Source organism: Panthera tigris, chromosome D2, assembly GCF_018350195.1.
Source record: "Panthera tigris isolate Pti1 chromosome D2, P.tigris_Pti1_mat1.1, whole genome shotgun sequence".
In the NCBI taxonomy this organism is placed as follows: Eukaryota; Metazoa; Chordata; class Mammalia; order Carnivora; family Felidae; genus Panthera; species Panthera tigris.
Genome location: NC_056670.1, coordinates 59,705,285 through 59,713,826, shown reverse-complemented (window position 1 = coordinate 59,713,826; position 8,542 = coordinate 59,705,285). Strand labels below are relative to the sequence as shown.

Genomic DNA, 8,542 nt, shown 5'->3' with positions numbered 1-8,542 from the left:
GAAGATAGTATCAGATCCCACAGATTAAGGGTTTGGTCCCACAAGACTGCCCCCCCACTTCAGACACCAGGCAAAAGTCTAGGTTGTTAACCTGTGCTTCTGATGGACTGGCTATACTTAATGTATTTTATTTTATCTTAAAATAAGCTCTTCACCCAGCATGGGACTTGAACTCATAACCCTGAGATCAAGAGTTGTATGCTCTGTGGACTGAGCCAGCCAGCCCCTCCCCTCCTTTTTTTTTTTTTTCTAATACCTAGAAGACTAAATATAAATTGGATATTCCCATGATCCTCTCTCCAGTTTGACTAATTTGCTAGAGTGGCACACAGGAAACCAGTTTACTTACTAGATTACCAGTTTATTGCAAAGGATATTAAAAGATATGAATGAACAGCCAGATAAAGAGATACATAGGGCAAAGTCCAGAATAGTCTGGAACACAAGAACTCTGTCCCTGTGGAGTTTGGAGTACATCACCTTCCTGGCACAAAGATGCATTCCAGTTCACCAAACTAAAAGTAATGGAGGCTTCATTACTGAGGTGTGATTGATTAAATCATTGGCCATTGGTGACTGATTCAACCTCCAGTTCCTCATCCTCCCCTAGTGGTGGTGGTGGTGGTGGTGGGGGGGGAGGTGGGGGGGGGGACCGAAAGTGCCAACCTCCAGTCACTTGGCTGGTTCCCCTGGCAACCAGCCCTCAGCCTTAGGTACTTTCCAGAAGTCACCGCATTAACATAAACTCAGGTGTAGTTGAAAGAGGTTTGTTATGAATCTCAAGACACATTTACTGCTCTTTATCACTTAGGAAATTCCAAGAGTTTTAGGAGCTCTGTGCCAGAAATGGGGACAAAGACCAACTATGTATTTCTTTTTATATATTAGATTATCAGAGCATCAAAAGCTGGTGCTGGAATCCTTGTTTGAGCTGATTGAAAATGAGAGGGATGGGTTTGGGGAATGGCTGTGAGTGGGTGAGCGACCCAAAGCAGACTCAGGAAAAAGAAGGCCCACGCTGGTGACAGTCAGGACACCCTAGCTGGAAGAACAAATGCTTGGGAGGGAGGCATAGCTATTAGGTTTGAATCTTGCTTTAACCACAATGGAGCTGCACCATGGGCTTTAACTGAGGGCCAGTACAGCTATGTGCACTGAGCAGAGAGCCATTCCATTTTATTTTAAATTAATTAATTAAAAATGTTTTCATTTATTTTTGAAAGAACCCGTAAGTGGGGGAGGGGCAGAGAGACAGGGGGACAGAGGATCCAAAGTGGGTGCTGCCCTCACAGCAGTGAGCCCAATGAGGGGCTCACACTCACGAACTCATGAACTGTGAGATCATGACCTGAACTGAAGTTGGATGCTCAACCAACTGAGCCACCCAGGCACCCCATGAGCCATTCCATTTTAAATAACTGGCCGGGCGAGAAGGAAAATGGCATCATACTAAGTGTGAGTTCATCGATTCAAGCATTTTCCACACAATATGGACCCTAAAAGCAAGCCAAATTCCAAATCTGGTGCTTAAGCTTTGAAACAGCAATTGGTTCCAAACTAGCTGAGGGGGACTTATTGAGAGGTTGGCTTTACTTTATGGATGATTTAAGGAATGTTCATGTTTTAACTATATTCAATTTTTGACCAATACATTGACTTTAGAACCTAACCCCTTTGTATGATACAATTCTGCCGTACTTTGTGAACTTTTCTCAGTCACTTAACCTCCAAGCCTCAGTTTCCTTCTGTGTAAAACAGAGTTAGAGAAACTGACCTTAGAGATCCCTGAGTTTCCTAACTATGAGTACCTTCCAAGTGCTATGTATAGAATTTACAATTTACAGTAGTTTTTGCCATATTCATTCTCTCTTTTAATCCTCAAAACTATCCTATAAGGCAGATACCATTACTTTTCCTATTTTGTGACTGAGGAAGTTTAGGCTCAGAGAGGTTATAAAAGTTATTTAGGGTTACACACACAGGCAATAGGTGGTGAAGGCAGGATTAAATCCCTGTGAGTCTCCACAAGGAGACTCCAGGGAATCTCCAGGTACACTTCAAACAGTTCAGAGTGCATGAAAGGGTAGAGGAATGCCACAAATCTGAGTGGGCAGGCAGGCTCTCTTGAAGGTCAGGTCTAATTAAAATGGAGGGATGTAATTTTACATGTACCTGTTTTGGTTTACATATCTCAATGCTCTTAGTCTTTTGTTCATACACCTTAGGGACTTCTTCCCCAAGTCCAAAGTTAAAATTCTGTTGCTAGGGCATTCCACTCATGGCTGGGGGATCCTATCCTGGAGCTGAAAGGGGTTACCCACATCCCTGGGGGAAGAGGAAGGGCACTGGCCTAAAGCCTGCAGACCCGTCTCCTTTATAGTCCTGGCTCTTGCTTATTATCCAGGGATCCAGCTTGTCAGTTTGCAGCTTAGTTTTCTCATCTGTAATGTGGGCACCATAACCCCTGTCCTGTGGGCTTTAGATGTTAGGGACATGAGATGAAGTGACTGATAGGGAGGTCCTTTGACATGTGAAATGCTCTCCCATTGTGTGTGTGTGTGTGTGTGTGTGTGTGTGTGTGTGTGTGTGTGTGTGTTTGCGCACTGGGAAGGGTGGAAGTTATCAAGGAGTCCCCAGGATTGTGGCCTCAGCTTGGCCTGGCAGAGCAGTGCCTTCCTGGGCGGAGGTCAAAGCCAGGTCCTTTTCCCACGGTCAACACCAAGGCCTGGGTCCTCTTTGTTGTTCCTGGCTCCTCTCCTAGCAACCAAAGTTTCAAAGAAGGTTCTGCAGAGCAATGGGGACCTTGTCTCTTAGCTTCCTAAGAAGAGGGACCAGTTGGACTAAGAGTTCAGATCCTGGGCAGCAGCATTAGACCACCTTGGGCAAGTGCAGGGAGCAGCTCTGCCAGCAAGTCAAGTTCATGGCCTAAGGCTTGACCTCAGCCTTAGCCTGGTGAGGAGTCTCCTGCAATTATCTCCCTTTCTTACTGTCATGACTCTGACACAAAAAGGATAGCCTCCACCCAAATTATACACCTCATCCTTAGAGAGACCTGATCTCATCCTTTGGATGTATATTAACTTTCTAGAGTTGCTGTAACAAATTAACTGTAAACTTTGTTGCTTAAAACAACAGGAATTTATTCTCTCACAGTTCTAGAGGCCAGAAGTTCAAAATCAAGGTGTCCACAGGGTTGGTTTGTTCTGGAGGCTCTAAGGGAGAATCTGTCCTATGCCTCTTTCCTAGTTTCTGGTGGCTGGGAACAATCCTTGGTGTCCTTTGGCTTGTAGACCTATTACTCTGATCTCCGCATTTGTCTTCACATAGGCTTCTCCTTCTCTATCTCTGTGGTTTCTCCTTTTCTGTCTTAGGAGCCTACTTCCTCTTGGATTTAGGGCCTATCCTGGCCTAGGATGATCTCCTTTTGAGATCCTTACCTTAATTACATCTGCAAGGACACTTATTCCAAATAAGATCACATTCTGAGGTTCTCAATAGATGTATCTTTTGGGGACCAGGGTTCGACACAATGCAAGTGCCTCCAATTTAATTTCTCTGAAAGGAGAAATCTGTCTCTACTTTAAGAAGCTCCTTTATGATAGTAAAGACCTTTAATTCCCAGCCTGGTCCCCACAGAGCCTTTAAATTGAAACAGGTGTACAAATGCTGGTGGGCAGGGAAGGGTCAGCATCAGCGGAATCCAGACCGCTGTTCTCTATAGAACAGAATGAATGCATTGTGTCCAGTTCATGTCAGGATTTGGAGCGGGGAGGGCAGAGGAGTTTCTGCCTCAAAGGCTAGTGAGGCAAGCAGGGTGCCTGGTTCCAGTTTTGCCCACTCCCGTTTGTCTTCTGCTAGCTCCCAGATGTTAATGAACTAATATCATTGTTAAACACTTTTTTGAAAATGAACCCCCATATGATCATAAAGTGGGACTGAGAGTTGTTTCACTATGCTAGGGAAGCCATCAGGGTGAAGCCCCCAGAAGGGTCCTTTTTTGAATCCTAAGGTAGCTCTCTAAGCTCTGTATTTTCTTTTCTTGCAAGGGCCTAACAATTCAGATTCATTCTCTCTCTCTCTCTCTCTCTCTCTCTCTCTCTCTCTCTCTCTCTCTCTCTCTCTCTCTCAGGATTCTCTTCCTGAACCAGGAGCCATGCAAGGCTTGTTCATCCTTCATGCCCACTTTCTTCCCTCCTACAGGCTGGAAGAGCCTCAGCCTGCTGACTGTCTACCCATTCTCCAGGCTTCTCACGCCTCTAGAGCGGACGCTGAGTGGGGCACCACACTCATTGCCTCCCCTGTTAACATCTCTCTAAAGACAATTGCATGGCATCTTCCTTCTAAATGTTGTATGGTTGATCCTGTGGGGAAAGAGACCCAATGCTACCAAGTTACCAGTCTGGGGAAGGTTTGAAACTTTCAGAAACCTGGAGAACTTCTCTAGCCCTGGTCCACAGAATGAAAGGGCAGCCAGCAGCCTGGCTCTGTCTCCTCTCCTCTTAGGTCGGCTTGAAGATATCGACCAGGGCGACCACTCAGTTTTCTCCTTATCTCTGAAATGGCTGAAACTGAGCATCTCCCAATTGTTATTCTCACCTCTGTTTCCTCAGTCTCATGCAGGAACAGCCCCCTTAGGGAAAGATTTTTAAAAGAGCCACTAAGCACAAGGGATCTCATTCTGAGGAGGTCCTAGTAGGGTCAGCTCCTAATTCCCCCTTTCCTAGAATTAGTCACGTGGATTTGGAATCAGAGAAACTTGGAATACCGTTAGGGGACCCACAGTTTCTCTGTAGCATCCCAGAAATAGTGGACAAGGAGGCACAGACATTGTGGCAGATGTGGAATGGGCTACCCCCCCCCCCCGGCTCCAGATCCTACTGTTGTACCACCACCCCATTTGTGAATACCCAGCTGGAGGATATTGGGACATCAACAGAGTTTATTATACAGAGGATTTACTGCATTCAATTTTGAAGAATTTCAGGGCGCTGGTGGAATCAGTGGGTTTGACCATCAGTATACACAAGCTTAAAATCCATGACTTTGAGAGACTGAGGAATGATGTGAGATAGGTGAGGAACGGAAAGGGGTGGCCAGGACTTGACAGGGTGGTGATGGAGAATAGAAGCTGGGGGACAGAGCTGGGAAGGACAGAGCAGACTTAGGACTGAGAGTTGCTCTCCCTTTGCTATCTTGATGGCTCCTTGGCTGTCCCCACCCACATGACCCCTTGAGCTCTGCTTCCAAAATACTGTTCACAGGAGAAGAAATGGATTGACCACAGATTCTCTTCTTGGCTTTCGCTCATGCCGAGCACAGGAACCCTGTTTGAGTTAAGGGTCTGACTGCTGATAATTAAGCGGATGATGGACAAGACTAACAGGAACAACAAATATGGAATCAAGAGCCTACTCCTACCTTCAGTTAGGTCTCAGAAATATCTAGGGTCACCTGAGAAGGTGCTGCATTCTGCAAGGAAAAACTTTTATTGGAGAAGCCACAAAATTCTAGGAAATCCAACCCATGTTTGCCACGCTGTCTGAGTGTCCTCTAGTTTGATCCCTTTTGGCCATACACTTCCAAACTTTCTACTTTGGAGCCATTCCATCTCCTCTCCTGAAGCAGCCCTTCCCTTATACCCTGTAAAGGCCACCTTATGTCCTTCCCTTTCCCAACATTTACATGGGAGACCTACTTGCTGGGGAACTCTCTAGGGCCTGATCAGTATAATAGATGGGGAAAGTGGGTCACTGATGTATCCGTTCTCCCTCTGCTAAGCTCCTCATTATTTTTTTTTAAACTTTTATTGTTAAATTTTTTTTTAAGTTTTATTTATTTTTGAGACAGAGAGAAACAGAGCATGAATGGGGGAGGGTCAGAGAGAGGGAGACACAGAATCTGAAACAGGCTCCAGGCTCTGAGCTCTCAGCACAGAGCCCGATGCGGGGCTCGAACTCATGGACCGTGAGATCGTGACCTGAGCCGAAGTCGGCCGCTCAACCGACTGAGCCACCCAGGCGCCCCTCCTCATAAATTTTGTATCCCACACTAACCCTCCACTATCCCTAAAGGGGTCATGAGAACAGTGAGCCAATCTAGGTAGTGATGAGTGGTCACTTGATTTGGACAATGGTCCCCTTTGGACAATGATTTCAGTTACATCCAGGTCAGTGTCCTGGGCCAAGGCCGGCACACTGACCTGGCTCTGGATCCTGTCTGCCCCTCTAACTCCTCTCAGCCTTTCATTCCTTTCCCCCCACTGTAGCCTTCCAATCCCAGCATCAAGGCTCTGTCCACCTCTGCTGGGGAAACCCTGTCCTTTCATTTCAAGGCTCCAGGCTGCTCCCGGAGCCAGCATAGGGCTGTTTCTGGAAGCAATGTCCACTTCTCCCCATTTTTCCTCACTACAAACCAAAGATAATAGAGACTTTGGGATCACTTCATGTCACTTTGGAATCAGGTTGCTGAAGCCTGAAGACCTGAGACTTATGAAAGCCCTGGGCAGTCTGCTCCTCCAGAACCTTCAGCTGAGTTGGGGGGTGGGGAGCAGGATGAGGTGGGCCATCCTCATTGGAGAAGATCACCCTCTCATTCCCCTTTCCTGGCTCATTCCGGCTCCTCCCTTTTTCCTTTATTTACCAGATAATGGAAAACTCAGAGATCAGACCTAGACCAGCTGTCTTGCTGGCCCTACACTTTGGTTATAATTCTGGCAAGAGGCTCCAAGAGACGCCCCTAACTGCCCCTTCCTCAATCCTCACACCATTCACACTGAGAGCTTCCTCTGCTCCCCAGAGTAAGTGCGTTTCCCTGCCTCTCCCAGGCCTCTCTCCCCATTCACATCTGTCTGTCTCCTGGTCCAATCCCATCCTCCAGTCCCACCCTCTTGCTCATCTCCTGACTGTCTCTCCTTATCTTTGTTCTTGTTCCAAAGCAGAGACTTCAGAGCCAGACCCAGGCCTTCCCTCTGGCAATTAGAGGAAAAGCTGTTCCAAGACTTCTACCTACAACTTGTGAGTGACTCTGGCCACTCAGCCATGATCTCACGGCCTGATTCAGCCACCTTCCCCACCTGGATTTTTGTTACTGACAGAAATGGGGACCCATGGGGGTAACAGTGTAAGTAAGCACAGTATGCAATTCACACCATCTATTAGCTATGAAATTGTGATTCTTGAAAAAGTTTTTATTTGGGGAGATTCACCTCCATTTCACGTTTTGTGCATAAAGTAAAACTATTGATTTTGAATAAGGCCTGACATGTTATTCCTATATTTCAAATTCATATAAAATATAACCTTTCTGTGCTTTCCCAGGAAACTCTGCTGTGTCTTCAACTTCCTCCCCAGTTGGACTAAATTATCCAGGTCAGGCTGGCAGTGTTCCAGTCCTAGCGAGGAAGCATTCTGGCAACTCAGGACCTCTTCTGAATGATACTATCCTATTACAAGTCCAAGGTAGTCCTTTCTCCTTCCATGATTTTGCTCCCTGAATTCTACCCTGATCTTCTCGTCCTTCTCCTTCTTAATTTACCACCTCCAGAGGCTTCCTTAGTCCTTAGTCAATAAATGGGCAAGCGTGTGCATGTTTGAAGGTAATGAGGAGGAGATGGCGATGATAAGAGTAACCACCAGGGGGAGCCTGTGCCTAAGAAGACACTTGACTAGAGGCATAAGGGGGCCACTCAGGACTTTTCTTCCCTTTTTTCCAGAGCAGTAAAGCTGCCAGGCATTCCAGCTTGAGGGGCGGGGTGGGGGAGGTGGGGGGGGTGGTGGGGGTGGGGTGGGGGGGGGCTCCCTATGGACCTGGGGGTCCAGAGCTGCCCCCTTCTCATTCTCTGACTCCCTCTCTTTTCCTGACCAGGCAGAGAATTGTGAACCAAATTCTGGTACATCTGCACATTTCCTAAGGACAAGTTCCCTGATGGCCATGTTCAATGTGGGAATTAATCCTCAGGGGTTTTTTTTGTTTTTTTTTTTAACCTCACCCTACAACCCCCACTAGTCCCTGCCACCCATCCCTCCCTGAAAACCTCACTGACCCAGGCTTTCCCACTACCTTCCTTTCTTGGTTTAGGGATCAGGGGGCCCTGGGTAGTACAGTGACATCCATTCCTTCCACCTTCACCCCAACTCCCAAGATAAGCCTGGTTCAGTGACTCCCCCCACCCCCACCCCACACGGCCCTATTGCCCCAGGTAGTCTTATTCTTCCTTCAGATCCAGCTGACCTATTTCCATCAATTTCAGGTCTGGGTCAACCAAACAGTGAGTCTGGCCTATGGGAAGAAGGGAAGAAAGTCAGAGAATCCCTAAAGCCTATAAACTAATCCCTTCTCACCCTAGGCCATAGGGACCAGTCAGTTCCTGCATCTATGATCAAAGTTACTATGCCCCTGGTACTGTGATGCATGCTGAGGATACAAAAATACAAATAACCATGGTCTTGGCCTTCTAGGAACTTATACACTAATCAGGGAGACAAATAACTAGGAAATCACAAGATAGTTTGATAAATGCTGTTTTAGAAGTATGTACCAAGAA

At 46.7% G+C, this 8,542-nt stretch overlaps 1 long non-coding RNA gene across 1 annotated transcript; it reads left to right on the top strand.

The window, feature by feature from the left end:
- Positions 1–2,713: 2,713 nt before the first annotated feature.
- Positions 2,714–7,599, top strand: LOC122231780. The gene is made up of 4 exons (XR_006209015.1): positions 2,714–2,952; positions 6,643–6,796; positions 6,935–7,119; positions 7,317–7,599. It is a non-coding gene; the product is annotated as an uncharacterized LOC122231780 (long non-coding RNA).
- The last annotated feature ends 943 nt before the right edge of the window (positions 7,600–8,542 follow it).